Source organism: Protopterus annectens, chromosome 8.part0, assembly GCF_019279795.1.
Source record: "Protopterus annectens isolate FY-2018-M chromosome 8.part0, PAN1.0, whole genome shotgun sequence".
Classification (NCBI taxonomy): Eukaryota; Metazoa; Chordata; order Ceratodontiformes; family Protopteridae; genus Protopterus; species Protopterus annectens.
This window is the reverse complement of record NC_056741.1, coordinates 574,344,134-574,360,267: the sequence shown is the minus strand read 5'-3', so window position 1 is coordinate 574,360,267 and position 16,134 is coordinate 574,344,134. Positions and strand designations below refer to the sequence as shown.

The following is a 16,134-nucleotide window of genomic DNA, read 5'->3' as shown; positions in this document are numbered from 1 at the left end:
TGCCTGGTGGGGACTTTCAGGGTATGGTTGCACATCCCTCCTTATCCGCTGAAGAATCCTAACTGCACATCAGCATTTTGTAGCTTATAGCAATCCAGTGCCCAACAAATCATTTCAGGCCTCTTTCCCTAGTGTCCTCTTAGTTATTCACATGAGAAATGTGATACTAGTTTGGTGCATCAACAAGCAAAGCTCATGCCTTTCCCCTATGCAGAGGGGCTATCAAGCTGTGAGACTGCACCCTGGGAAACATGATCTATTACTGACTGCTGTAAATATCCGGGGGATTCCAACATCTTAGCAAACCCTAGAAACAGGACCATCATTCTAAGTCTCTCATGAGTGGTTACTACACTGACCCATAGCCATCAAAATATTTGAAAATGGGGCCATCCATTTGTGTACCTATTGTACTACATGCAATGCAAAGCTTTTGATTGCTGTTTCCCTGTCCCAACACCCAAATTAGAGATGCTATAATGGAGGCATGGCTTGAGGTGTCTACTCTCTCTATCCCCATTCTCCTCTCATTTTCAGAACAATTCCAAAATACAAACTGTATGGGGGCCAACTGATCTTTCTAGAGGGCCCACTCAGGCTGACTCCTTTCAAGGGTTTGATATGTCACCAATAAGGGGGAAGGACACCCTGATACCAATGTCTTCAAGCTGTTAGTGTGATTTATATAATTCTGAATGTGACCAACAATCCAGAGTCAGTGATGTGGTTAAGGGAATTTCACTGACATCAGAAAAAAATGTCCACAAAGAATACCTGGGCGGTAGCACAAGTGTTAATTACTGTGTTCTCCAGTTTGTGTAGCTAGTTAGGTAAGGGAACAAATCTCACAACAGTTAACTTGCATTTGTGTGTCTGTCTGTGCATAGTCAGAAGAGCTTGACTTCCGGTCCTGCTGCCCTCACTCAAGTATCATTCAGAAAATACCTTAGACTTGTGTTGTGGCGCATACATTAAGTACTGAGTTTTCTAGCCAATGAAACTAGTTAGGTAGGGATTTTAATCTCACTGCAGTCAACGTGTGTGTGTGTGTGTGTGTGTGTGTGTGTGTGTGTGTGTGTGTGTGTGTGTGTGTGTGTGTGGTCAGAAGAGCACATGTCTGTATCTTACTGTCAGCAAAACACTCTCATGCAGAACAAATATTTCAGGGGTTGGTGATACTGTTAATGGATAAAGTGGTAAATTCACAGGTACAAGGTACAGGGTTTGATTCTCACCTTTGAGGGTTGCTTGGCTAGGCTTATAAAAGCCACAGTGGTTGTTAACCTAGTATGCACCTGTGACCCACAAAGACAATTGCAACATGCTCATTTCCATTCACTGAGCAAAAGGGGAAAGAATAGAATCTCAGAATTCTCACGTGCAGAAAAATAACAGACACAGGCAGCATGTAAATGGTTCATCTTCCAGGCCCCTGCTTCCACTTTTCAGGAGTACAAGAACTTGTCAGAGATTTGGTATACATGACTAGGCTTAGAGGCTCTTGTCATTAGCCTAGTACACACCTATGAATCTATAAATGTGTACACTGAGGTTATTGTAATTGATTTTTTCCTGATTTATTTTAGTCTTGGACTAGCAGGTCATAATATGCTGTTACATCTAAAGAGCCACAGGTGAGCCTAACAGCCACCATTCTATGCATTATTTAATGCAGAAGAATGCATAACAGCACACTTTAGATTTGATGTCTCACTTGTTTCCCTAGAATATTTCTGGTGCTGCTTTTAACTTCTCCTAGACATAGTATGCAAGAGCCATAATACTAGTCCAAGATTAAATTAAATCGGGAAGAAAAGGAGAGAGATCATCACCAGAAGGAGCTCACTCAAGGACACCATTCAGATGACAGCCAGGAAAGTTAATTTGGAGGCCAATGACAAGTCCCCCAGATGTAGCTCTCTATCAAAATTGACTGCTTTGATAGTGCCCATTGTCATGTCATAGTCACCACTGAGCTGCTGTCCAAGCAGTACGTTGACTGCAAGGCACATTTCCATTAACTCACAAGAAAGCACTACAAACAGGTACCACTCTGACAGCAAATTTTTGAGTTAGATTATCGTTAACATTAGAAGTCTTCCTTTCCAAGTCAGAGTTTATTTTTGTCAGCCAAAAGCTGGGAACCTGGTTCTCCACATGAACTAACTTATTTCATTACAGGCCTGGGTCTTCATGCTTTCTATTCAGAGTAGGAGTTGTACACTTGTGTAAGCTCATTTTATAGTCCCCTCATGCACCCTTTCTACTGAGAATACTCTGCTCTACAGTGAGGGAGTAAAGTGCAGATGCCAATTAGTCTCAGTTTTAATGTAGATTTTATGTGAATGCTTGTAAAAACAGAAAAAAATGCCTTGATCAGGAATCTGTGAGATAACTGTTTGGCTAATATCCTAACTGTATTTGCTAAATAATTACCCCACAGCTTTCCATTAAACTGAAATGGGAAATCCATCCCAGACATAAGAGGTCATGCTAGTTATCATGACTTTCTCATGTGTTCTTCATAAACATAACAGGCAGTAGCATAGTAAGGGTGGGGTGAAAGGGGCAGTCAAGGGGGAGCAAGATGTTTGGAGGCATGATCAAGATTTACTGACTTGCATTTTTTTCTGTACCAGAATGCCAGTGTAGAAAGGCACTTCATTGGCTTGCTTACCATTTAAACAAATATGTCTGTCTTTTTTTTTTTTTTTGCAGTTCAGTACAATGTAAGCTGAAGTCTAGGGTTGCGAGTGCGGATTGTCTGTACAAAGTCGATTTGGTACATTGCTAGAGTGTAAATTGAAGTCTCTTATTTTTGCTCTTCACATGAAGAGCTGGGGGGTGCTGTATTGAAAATGGACATCAAGTGCTAGACAAGCCAGCTACAGCTCTGATAACAGGACATGGGTAGATAACCTATATCCTCTGAGCAAGAATCCCCATGATTTCTCAGCAATCTGTAGTCGTTGGACCAGAGACTACAAGAACAGGTAGATACCCTGATATTCAGGGATGTTTCTTCCCTTGCTAGTGTGTGTTATTTCTTACTATTTTGGAAGAAAACCAGATAGATCTGTCAGATGTGGTAGCATTCCCCACATGCAGTGCACTTGTATGTCTTTATTTTATTTTATTTATTTATTTATTTATATCCCCATTTAGGTGATGAAGAGATGCATATTACAGTAAAAAGAAAAAATACTGTGACTTTACTTTTTTTGACATTCATACCTTGCAGATGTTTACCTTTAGTGGATATCTGTTCTGGGGGTAGTAGTCTGTTGATGAAAAAAAGGATATTTAGGTGATCACAGTAAATTGATCATTACTGTGGCTTAGCAGGGGTGCAGGTGGTGTTTGAGAGCTACAGGTTGAAATACATTAATGTGCATATTTGTTCCTTCACTTTTATCACAACGTAACAGTACATGGGTACACAGAAGGTTAGATGACTACTTTTTTTTTTTTTTTTTTGAAGGGCAGATCCTGAGACAGGGTATGTTCAAATGCTTGGGGCAGTTATAAGATCCAGCTTGCCAAGTGGTAGTGTATGTGTCTGAGCAGTGTAGGAAATTCATTACTGAGGCCCATATGCCTTTCACTTTTTTCATATTCACACATCAGGAATGAGCACAGAAAGTGTCTTGTGTTAGAGGCAGGCTGTATATGAAAGCAGAGGACAATTATAAGACTAATGCAAAACAACCATTCACACAGGCATTTGGGGGAGGGGACACCTATACATATGTAAGAGCAACAGGTTGAAATACATTACAATGTCTTTTTTTTTTTTTTACTCTTGTCACGATCAAACTTCCAAAGTGTACACAGAATTTATCTATCTTTTGGAGTAGAAGTAAGAAGGCATGTTATATGTGAAAGCAATAGATACTTTGATTACTGTCAAAAAATATGTTTTTTGGGGGGCAGTGAACACATATAATAGCAGCAAGTTGAAAAATGTTACTGTAGCTGCTATGTGTTTTAGTTTCTTCTCAGTGAGTCAGTAGGTGTATAGAGTATAGCCATCCTTTCTTGTGACTGGAGATGTATGAAAGCATAAGGCAGTTATAGGATCACTTCTGAATGACTAGTGGTATGATTTTCTTGGGTCAGTATCTAAAAACAGTAATGTGGACATTATAGGAGACCCCTTTCTATTTGGATGGTATCCATCCAATATGAGCTGAACTTGGTGATTGTATTGTTTAGAAAAATGGTAAAGACACAAGCCATGTTTTAGTGTTCACGTTATTACTTTATAATATTGTATCCTATACGGCACAGTTGTTTGTAGATTTAATTCATAACAAACGTGTGTATTTTTTACTTTTCCTTACAGAAGAATATTATGTACTATATAAACTGAAAAGTATATTTTACTTTTGCAGCTTAAGAGTATTTCAGTTCTATGAGTTCCGCCTGTTTGGGGAGTGTTTGTGAGGCAATGACATTTTGCCGTCATTGCATTGGTCAGCGTCAAGTTTAAATCTTATGTGCTTCTCTACTATGATGTTTTGTACTGTAAAAAAAATACTTAACTTTTGCATAAGAATAATTAAGTTTTCTTATCAAGAGTTTTCTTCTGAAGTATTGAAGTGTTAGGTTTGCATGTGTGTTTGTCTTCATCTTAAAATGTTAACCAGAAGTAGAAGCATACCTCATAGCAAGCCTTTGAGTCTCCCAAAAAAGATTCAGAGCTCTGTGCTACCCACAGTATCCAGTTTGGAAAGAACAGCTGTTTAACTTTTGCATCAGTCTTGGATTGTTCAGTCAGCTCTTTTATCAGCATTACCACATATGAACTTAAAACTCTCACAAGCAAAAACTCAGTAAGAAACAGCAGCAAGGTAATATTCAGAATTTTTTCCTACCCACTACTGTTACAGTAAACAAATAAAAAGGCTAAAGCAATTCCAGAAGCAAATTACATCTGGCGCTGCCTTTGCTTCTGTTTCTCTTCTTGCATCTGGTTATTTAATAGGCTGTTATGGGATGAAGAACTTGAATGTGTTTGTTAATATTAGCATAACTTCCCATTCGGATGACAAGAAAGTGATGACTGATAGTGGTCCCCCGTTTGCTGGAAAAGAAAAATTCTCTCACTCTAGTCCTCCTTACTGCCCTCAATGTTTACTGGATGTTTCCTGTAGTACAGCTACAGAAAATTATTTCAGATAATAGACTGAAATATGATGCAGCATTATGTCAGTTTTTTAAGTACAGATGCATCCCTAATCAAAACACTTTGGATAAACTGAGCTATGGAAGGACAAAGGTAAAAATTATGGGAGGACAAAGGCACAAAAATAGAGACATTTTAAATATTTAGGTTATAATCATAGGAAGTTGCTAGAATAAAAGGTGTTGCATTGCCATGCTTTTTTCTGAAGCCTATGTAGTCTAAAACTCAAATGTCTCTCATTGCTTAGTGACTTCAGTCCTCAATTTCCAGAAGACCAGAAATTGTATAAGGAATAGACCAAAAATATAAGGCAAAATCTGGACATTCTGTTTAAATCTGGACAGTTGAGAGATATGTTGCGCACACTTCAGAATCCTCAACAAAACTGAAAATTCCATCATAGGCACAAGATATTATAATAAAACTGGATTCCTTAAACTCTGCCTTAGCAACTTTATCTCAGATAAGTGGCAAATGTTAAGCAACAATTATTCCAGCAGAAAACCAACTTTCTAAGCTGATGGATGATCAACTAAAATTAGATGCAGACCTTTTTTTCATTGGTTAATAATTTGATAATTTGGCTACTGGATCCATCCCTTGGACCCCTACTTTTCTCTGTTTACACCAATAATCTAGCCTCTGCCACCAAACATGGCACACTCATCCAATACGCAGATGACTCGACCATCATCTGCTCAGCCCAGTCCCTACCCAAACTGCAAAAAGTCACACAGGAAGCCTTTTCCTCTGTTGAAACATGGTTATCCGATGCCCAATTAATACTCAACCCAAACAAAACTAAACTACTCATCTTCCAACCCACCAAACATACTCAAAACAACTCTCACTTTAACATCACAGCAAAAGACAACACCACTATATACCCAACTGAACACACCAAATTGCTAGGAGTGGAAATAGACAATAAACTAAAATTTGACATTCACATATCCATGACCATAAAAAAAGTCCACAAAAAACTAGGAGCATTATACAGAAATAAACAATTTCTCACCAAAGCAGCAAAGATTTCAATAGCAAATTCCCACCTTATCTCCACCCTACTTTATGCCTCTCCAGTATATACCAACCTAAGGCAATGTGATCTAAACAAGCTAGAGACCTGCTACAACAAAATCGCCAAATTCGCCACAGGGGCATCCTACCATAGTCACCACTGTCTCTCACTTGCTGAACTGGGCTGGCTTGAACTCCCTCACCTCCTTCAGTGGTATCAACTCTCACTCGCCCACAAACTAGTAAACCATCCACTAAATGTCCCATCCCTCCAGAATCTACTCCAACCCTATCGCACCACCAGACCACTAAGATCCAGCAACAAAAATCACTTGCAGATCACTAAAGCCAATAACTCTGCTGGTGAAGCACTATTCTCTTGCGCCATAGCCAAATTATGGAACTCACTCCCACCCACAATTACCTCCGTACCACCATGCACCAACTTCAAAACTTTATTAAAAGCGCACCTAAAAACATGCTGGCTATGCCCTTGCAACTCCCTCTCTAATATCATCCACCCCATCCAACTACTACCTTTCTTTCACCTCCACTAACTACCTTGATGATAGCAAGCTCAGATGCTCATAAGCCTAGTACTTATTATACAGCAGGAACTTCTCATTGTTACATTTGTTAATGCCTGTTATGTACTTCACAGATAAAGATTCTAGTTGTCTACTGATGTACTATGTTCTTCATCTGTAAATATGTTGTAAGTAATTTCTATGTTAAATTGTTAATCGCTATGTAATCCAATGTAACTACTGTGTGTTTATTTTACTGTGGAGCTTTTCTCCCCAGGCCTCCGCTGAAAATGGACCCACGTCCACTTGGACACTCCCGGTCAACAAATTTAAATAAATAAAAAATAATAAATAAATAAAATACTGAAGGTAAAATTCTTAAGGACTCTAACCTCTTTACAAGACCAGTTATTAAACCTTCATTTGAGAGCCAGAAGACTAAATTTAAGATTTATGGTGTTACCAGTACTTCTGGATGATAAAAAAAAATCAGCAGAGGAGTCTGTAAAAGGAAATCATTTCAGTCTTCATAGTAAAGGCTAAATTGCCTGCAATTTCATCTGTTTCTCTGGATGTTGTCTTCAGAGTCGGCCTTTGAGTTCCAAATATGAATAAAGGCAAACCAAAAGATAGTTCTTATCTTTTTTACCCTACTTATAGGGGTCTATATTATATTCTCGAAAGCCGACAATGTCGAATCTGACATTGTCAGCACGGGAATATCGAACGCTCAGAATCTCGAGCGTGTAAACAGAAGTCTCCATAAGGGGAGATTTCCATTTACTGCAATGTAGTACGGTCTCGGAGTTGGTATATTTAAGTAGCGGGGGGCGTTTTCCTTTTTTTTTTTTTTTTTTTTTTTAAGTTAGATATTTGAAGACATTGACCATATGTTGTTCGATGTTTTCAAACATCGATCTTATAATATAGACCCACTTATACACTACAATACATCTGTTACTAGATCAAAGTTAATCAGGGGATATCCTATACTAATTCTCACCTTTCCCTTTTACTGGACTAACTATGCCTTTTCCTAATGGCCTATAACTTTTAATGCCTATTAGAATTGTTATTATCTGTTACCTATGTGTTATACACAAAGTTATGACTACCCCGTTTATTATCTGTATGAGTGCAGTTTTTATTACAATATTTTCTATGTTATCTAGTTAACATTCTATACCAAGATAATACTGTACAATGTTATTCATATGTAAGATTGAGCTTTTCTCCCCGGGCCTCCACTGTAAATGGGCATGTATCCAGTCGGAATTTCCCAGTCAACAAATGTAAAATAAAATAAATAATAAAATGCATCTTCCAGTGCTGTGCTCAACTCCTATCTCTTAGATGCTTGTTAATAGTAATGAAAACTATAGTTTATTATATTATTTGCTTCATATTTTATGTGTTATATAGAGCCATTCCGTATATGAAGTCCGGCTTTGTGAAAAGGAAGACTAAGGTTTATGTTTTGTTGAATACCACTTTTAATTAGTTTCATTGTAGTTGAGTTTTTGTTCACTGCACAAATTTATTACGCACCTTTTGCTGCTGTTTTGCTACCATGTTTAAGTGGTGTGTGGAGGCTAATTTTTTAAATTCTGATGGTTTACTCTTTGCTGCCTTGGTTTACTTAGTTTTTAGGTTTAACGTACATTGAAGTTAGATAATGTTTTTTCATGTTGGAGTGTTGGGATTGAACTTGTTAGACAATACATGTAATAGAGCTTGATGAAATAGTAAGCTGTAATTTGTTGTAGATTTAATGAGCTGTTTTCAACTTTTTTTTAATTTGATGCTTTTTTTGGTTAGTGTTTTTATTAATTTAATTTGATACGGCATGTGTTAGTGGTGTATGTATTCGGTGCTTACTTATGCATACGAACAAATGAGACATTTGTGTAACAGCATTCCAGGATGCAATAAAGAGGCAGCTTGCTATGAGGTAAATATTAGATTATATGTAGTGCACTACAGAATAAAGTGAATCAGATTATATCTGACTATATGTATGAACATACTGCTTTTCCCTGTATAAAACTAGTATTTTTAATCTAAGTTGTTTTATCAGGTATCATGATTTTGCTTATTTCTTTTTGCATTTTCAGTACTAGGGCTTTGTCTGCAAGATTCTAGCAATTATGTATTTCCAGTTTGGAAAACAGTATGGTTTCAAGCACAGAATGATGTATAATTATTGCACAGTGGTACCAAGGTTCCGTTGTTTCCACAGCTTTCAGCAACAAATATCTTATGAAAAAACAATGCATACTATGAACAATGTTCTCTTAAAAAAAAAAAAAGTGTAGCTTATTTATAAATTTTTGTAAATAAGCTGCAATTATTTTAGAGAAAGTTTTATGTGGTACACCTTAATGGTTCTTTTTTACTTGATACATGTACTATTTCTGAAACTTTGGCATTAATAAATAGCTTAAGCAGTAAACAAAGAAAGCTGGGCATTGGGTAAGACCGCAATCTTTGGCAGATACAAGTTCCTTTCTGTCTGCAGAAAGTTTGTGTCACTTGTAACAGTGTAGCATTTGGTACAAGTACTTCTTAATTCTGATTATTTTACCCTCTCTCTTTTATACTATAGTGTTCTTATTTTTTTTTTCATTTTACTTTTTCTTGTAGGTTGTTGTGCCATGTTGGGGCCCTAGTTTGTCTTCAAGATCACTATGCATACCCAGTTGTCTGGACAGTGACAACACATTCATATGCTGCCTGAGAATGCTGATACTGAGGAAAATTGTCAGAGATGTCATGCAGTTGGACACGCCATCCCTAAAATCATTCTCGAAGCATAAACACAGGATTGCCAACTTGTGGTTCACATGACAGTGGGTCATAGTGGGGTCTGGTATAGACCGCAACCTATTGTATAACATTACTTTTTGAGCAAAAATCTATTAAGGACAGTCCTCAAGTGCAATTCACCTTACATACTAGATTCTGATATTGACAGGTTGTCTCATCACAGGAGTTTCTGCAAACATGTGGGTACTGATGGTTCTAGATGCTGAACAGTCGACATGATACAGATGGAGTTTCTTTCCCTGGGGACTGTGGCTGACACTAACCTCCATCTTGGACTTTATTCACTATAAAATACCGAACAAGTTCATAGATACTGTCCTTGTGCTGTGTGGAAATCCCCAAACATATTAGTCAAAAGTAATGCTGCTGTTTGTTTTCTTTGGGTCAGGCTAGTGTTTTGTCACTTTCTGGTTTTATGCAAGTTTATGTAGGAGAAATTGTAGCAGCTGAGATGCAAATACACAAGTGTCACAGCAGAAACTGTAGAAGTCGACATGCACACACACAGATGCAGCACTAGAAATTGGAACAGCAAACATGCAAACACACAGACACTGTAGTAGAAATTGTTGTAGCAGAAAAGACATGGATGCCGCACTAGAAATTATAGTAGCAGATATTCAAACACTCAGATGTTACAGTAGAAACTGTAGTAGCAGACATGCATATAAATACACCCACACTGGCAACAGGATCAAAGTAGACGCATGCATATGAATCATTTGGAAATGGATAGCACTTGTCATATAACTTCTACTACTGCCTGCTGAATGACAAGGTAGTAGAATTTATTTACTAAGAAGTGTACTGAAGGCAAGAAAGAAGTAAGGGAACAATGACTGTGCAGCATCACACACACAAACACATGCATAACAGAGGTGATTGCCAGTGGTGGAATAAGTAATATTCAAAACTGCAAAGTTATTCTCTCTCTCTCTTTCTGTTTCTCTCTGTCTTGCACTTTCACCCCCTCCCTCACATTATATCTTGAAGGAGAAATTACTGAAGTACAGTGTTATTTCTACTTCTTGAATTTTTAATGCTTTTTTCACCTAGCTTAGACACATCATCACCATCCCTACTCCCCTCACCCAAAAAAAAAATCCTACACATCTTATGGGTTTGCTACACATTTTTGTACATCTAGAGGCATGTCACAGATAATGCTTAGCCTCAGCATTTTTATTTTGTGACCCATTTTGATCTGGGGCCATTGGCATCATTATTTAGGTGGCCTCAATACAAGCCTAGGACATAGATGTCAAAGCAGTAATACTCTAAGGCTTCAGGGAAATCTAAATGTTCGTTATACTGGCTTGATTCATTTTCTTTTGAATGTATGTGCATTACTGATGCATAGTTTTATGCAGGTTCAACCATTTTTGATTTTAAGCTTGATAAAAATGTAGAAAGTCCATAGAGGTTTAAGAAATAGACACTTAAATCCATTTGCATGTAGCTGTACACCATTAGGCAAAAATGTACAACTGATTAGAAAGCAACTGTGATTCAGTATTGTTTGTATGACACTACCACCTGGAGCTTGTTTTAGGGTTTAATAGCTTGATGCTACTTAGGGGGACTCGTGAGCATGTGACATTAAGCCATTTTAAGCGGGCATTCTTTCCTGATCATTTATAAGTTTGAGAGAGCGCGAGAGAGAAAGTGTTGTTAGGAAAGGAAAGTGGGTCAATAGACTTAAACTAAACATCATTTTAAATGTGGCTGCATTTACCCCGATTTTATTATCTTATTAGTGTTTTCCTGAGCTCCATGTCACTGACATCAGGCTTCCCAGGATGTCTATGCCAGGTACCCAGTTAGTTCCTCCACAGTGAACCATAGCTGGTCTGTGGGCATGGGCAGCATCATATTTGATTCTGTACCAAGTGTGCAGCTAATGAGATGCAAAACACAGAAGCAGTTGCAGGGAGAAGCAGTTGCAGGGTTTTCCCTACGAACAAATTCCAGTGATAGTACCCATGTACATATAAGATCAACAGGCAAAAGAGCAAGGCTGAGGTCTGGTTCTATAGTTCATAGGGATGACCCTTGTTTGACTAGTTACATGGGAGCTCGAGGGAATGGGACAGGAGGTTGAGGGTGAGTGGCTGGCATTGGCTCACCATTCCTTGGAGGTGGTTCTAGCTTGTTGCATAGGTAACGCATAGAGGAAGCAATGGGTAATGCACCCACAAAGAAGGAAACTAAGTACATGCTGCTGGCTGTGTGCTGCATACACCATGAGGTTGTGTGTGATTGCATGCATTGTTTCCAGAGTTTGCTGCAATTCTGGAGCTCAAGACAATAGTTGTGGGGTGCAGGGCACTGGGGGAAGGGCTTGATCCACATTACCACCAGATTCTTGACTATCATGGGAGGATGAAGCTAGTATGTCCATACCAGACAATGAGTTGATCAGAGGCTGGGACAGGTATGAATGGGCTGTAGGGTTCTTCTTGGACTGAAAGGGTCCCAGTGTATAGTGTCCCCTTTTGGCTAATAGTGAGCCTTCCTTCTGGTTCAAATCTCATCCCTTAGTGGTGGAAGAAATTGGTTAATTGACTACAAATGGTGAAGGTATGAGGTTATTCAGGTGGATGACTAGAAAAGAAAAACACACACTAGTTTATATATTTGTTAGACTGTCATTCAAAGAATGTTTGTGTTCACTTCTGTTCTCTTTGTCATCGCTCTCTTACTGCCTTGCCCATGAATGATTAAAATACAGCAGTTAATAATTTTAATTGACAACAGTCTGTATGTTTTTAAATCACCTTGACATGAACTGACAGAGTTACCACATTTCTCTTTCTGATGCAGTAGTTGATTTCTCTGTGTTCATATCAGTACAAGGCCTCAGAAGTAAAACTCAGCCAGAGTCATTTGCTTTGTAATAGCAAAAAGTGCTGTTATCTAATAAGTTGTTTGCTTAAACTCAGAGCAATTCTCACATTAATTTCATCTGCCAGTCCACTCTTTACATTTGAGTCTCTGTAGTTTTCACTGCCTCATCAGTGCAGTATTTTGCAATCAAGTTCTTATGTATAGTGCTCAGGTGGCTTCTGTCATACTCTAAGAACTATGCAAGACAGTATGCTTTTAGAAGAATGCCACAGAGATGAAAATTTGCACATTTCTAAAACCAAAGGAACAGATGTCTAACCTAGTACTCTTACATAAAATAGTTTTTTAAAGCGTTTGCTTTCTGTGTCATCTGCCTTTAAGAAATTGTTCATTTGTAACAGCCGCTGTCTTTGTAAATGTTCAGAAGTCACAGCTTTATTCTTTCAGGAGAGTGGCAAAAAACTTCTGTAATGCAGTATTTCATCTCCTTTTCACCTTATTGCTTCAGTATTTTATTTCTTCTGTAAATCATTTAATATTGAAGTAATCTGTATGAAACAGGCATATTTGTTTCTCAAAGTTCCATCTATTTTGTTGCTGTACTAAACCACTGCATCAGTCACATTATGGCTAGCCCAAGAACGCTGAACAGTAGTGTAACAACAAATGTTCAAAGCCTAACACAATCATTGAGCTAAAGAAATAGATGAACATTGAGGAGTAGAGGTACTTCACCGGGTTCCTAAACAAATGAATTTAGTATTATAAGAGCTTGACTCTGCCATGCTGTAAATGTTGTGAATTGTGGTGGAGTTATTTCTGTGATGTTATAAGGAGATTAATTCTAAGGACAGAATAAAAGAACTTGTGGATTGCAGACCACAGCATTTCAAAGTGGCTTTCCCCTGTGGTAAGCCACTAAGGTGCAGAGTCGTTGTACATATATCCATAGTGATGAAATAAACTAGGTGTCTAGATCAGCTTACCTGCACCAGTAGTCTAGTATTGTATGTCTAATTGCTGCATTGAAAAGGCCACTGACATCACAACATGTGGGGATTTAGACAGAAGTTGATGGTGCGTTCCATACATTGCTGGGAAAGGGGGTCCAGATTTACATCAGTTATAGAGAAGGCACACTGCTGTAGATAAAAGGGGAAGGCAGGTAACAAGCTTTGATTGCTGACAGGGACAGCATAACTGCTGACAAGCATGGTTAGTTTTGTGGGAACATGTACAATTTCTGCCAGGGTAGGTTAGAGGATTTGGTGTGATAGTTGCACATGTTCTATGTAAGATTTAGGGTTGGGAGGAGAACCTCCATACATTGGCAAGCTAGCAAAGGGGAAAGCACCACTGGCAAAGGGCAGGTCAATGAACCGTATCCCTAGAGCATAGTCTGCCAGACTTTTTCTATGGGTAGCTAAATGTAAATAAATCACACAAGTCCTCCAGGGCCATGGCTTCATAAGGATGTATAGACAATGGTGGACTGATAGATCTATTACTTATTGCTTGAGTGTCAGTGGAGGTATACAGTGGTTGACATTCTGCCATGGTTATGCAAGGTTTTGTGGATTTGTTAAGTCCTGGTTTCAGTGTATTTTGTACAGATTTCCAATTCTACTCTGTTAGGCAAGGAGGAGATGAAATACAAAAAAAAATGCTTTCAAGATGTAGGCTGGGCTGAACTGTTTTTAAAGGTTTCATTTCTCAGTGTTTTCATTTTGGCATAGTCAACAGCTCTCTGAAATGTAGTTATAATTCGGGTTGCGGAAATCAAGTTTCTTGCTGCAGGGTGAGATTAAATTAACGATGGGTCATTCACCCTGAGCAGGTCTGTGTATCTGAATATAGTGGTTGTTGCTTCCTTTGACCCTGACAGAGGTCCAAAGCCAGACGTTCACTCACTAGTATCACAAACTGGAAGCCAAAGTAGCTACACAGTACTGTTTCAGTGGAAACTTTTAAAATGTCTTCTGGGAAGACGATACCATGTCTATTGCCTCCATTGTATGCCCTGTTTAAATTTGTATGCTCTCTGTATTGTTTTTATGTTATCTCTCCTTTAGGTGGAGAGGCTAAACCTTTAATAAAATGGTACAAAACTGTTATGCTGTTGTGAAGTTTTTATGAAGATGATTATTGTATTACCTTATGCTGAAATGACTGACTTTAAGACAATGACTTAACTTTGCAGATTGTATGATATTTATGCATTTTTTAATTATGTGTATTGTATCATTGTGTGTGTTGTTAAACTAATCTGTTAGAAGACAAAGATGTAATTAACAAATATCAACAAATGATAGGAGCATCAGCAGAAGCATGGAAGGAAACGTGAGAGTCCTAGTTAGTCATTAATCAGGTAAGTAGGCCTTGTGAATTTCGTTTCTGATATTTACTGTTTAGTATTCCAGTAATACATGTGTTTGCCGAAATGTAGTGTATGCTTTTGCAGTAATATTAGCATGACATACACAGAACAGTATGCAGCCTCTTAAACACAGAGGCAGACATATTTACTAACGTGAAAGTAAAGTGAAATAATAGACACGTTACTTTGTCAAGATATATAATTTTACTGTGGAAGGCACATTATGAATAATACCTGCCAATCAAGTGTTTTTTTTTCCTAAAAAAGTAAACTGTGTTCTTGTATTGCTTTGATTTGTAAATAACATGGTTATGTTTGTACTGATGACTGGGTTTAGAAAAGTAAGGGTTCCATTTCCTTGAGTAAGTGGACTGTAGCTTGAATGTAGTATTAATTTCATATACAGATATTCAAAGCATGTTTGCATACATAGTGGGAGTGGGGGCAGTTGTATAGATTTTACAGTATGAGCCAATTTGGGGGTGTGGGCAAACCTTTTGAATCTTTGCTTCTGATTACTTCTCTGAATTTTGCAGGGTTTTTTATTCTTTGAAGTGGATGTAAAAGATCAGGTTGTAAAGACTAGGATAGGGGAGCTTTGACCTCCTCATTTAGACTCCCTTTCTCCTCAACCATACTTCCCAATTACTTAAGCTGTTAGCATGTTCCACTGTTTTCCCTTCTTCCATCTAAGTTGACAGTTTCTTCTGGCTTCCCCCATTTGCTAACATGACCACCAGAGAGTGTTGTCTTCACTCAGTTTCATCCTGTGTACCTTCAGTTTTGCAGTATCCAAAGGAAAAAAAAAATCATTTTAATTGCAGTAGACGTTGCCTCAGAACAAAGCCAAGCAAAGCAGGATTGCCATGTTAAGAGAGAGACATATGGTTACACTGTCACAAAATGATGTAAAAACAATGACTTCATGTGCCTATATTTTTCTAACCTTTTGATTTTATAGGATGTTAGTGTTTGGTGGTATCTTCCACTGACTGCAAAACAGTATACTGTAGAAAGTAGCTAAGCCTGCCCTACTCAGTACATTTTTAATAAATACTTTTAAGCTTCTCTTCGGCTATTCTCTCACCTTTTATAGAAATTGCATGACCTGCTGATGAAAGCAAGGAGTGAGAGAAAAATCTGGTGAAAAACTGATCTGGAAAAGAGATGTCTGGAAATGTTAAGTCTGAAATCGCATAACTTCTCGATACAAGGAAATGAGATAATTACCATAAACAAGAAGTCACATAATTTTGCTATTTGAACTAATTTTCTTCTTAATGGCTGCTGCCACAGAAGTATTTAGTTGTGGACAAGCGAGCCATTAAAATGCACTGAGAACTGATGCT

General features: G+C 38.1%; 1 protein-coding gene across 2 annotated transcripts in view; it reads left to right on the top strand.

Moving 5' to 3' along the window:
* The window catches only part of EFNA4 (ephrin A4), an 864,452-nt gene extending 849,930 nt beyond the window's left edge, over positions 1 to 14,522 (top strand). For both annotated transcript variants that reach the window (XM_044080068.1, XM_044080067.1), the window contains exon 6: positions 9,379 to 14,522. The gene's annotated coding sequence lies outside the window, so the exon portion shown is untranslated. The remainder of the gene's footprint in view (positions 1 to 9,378) is intronic.
* Positions 14,523 to 16,134: the final 1,612 nt, after the last annotated feature.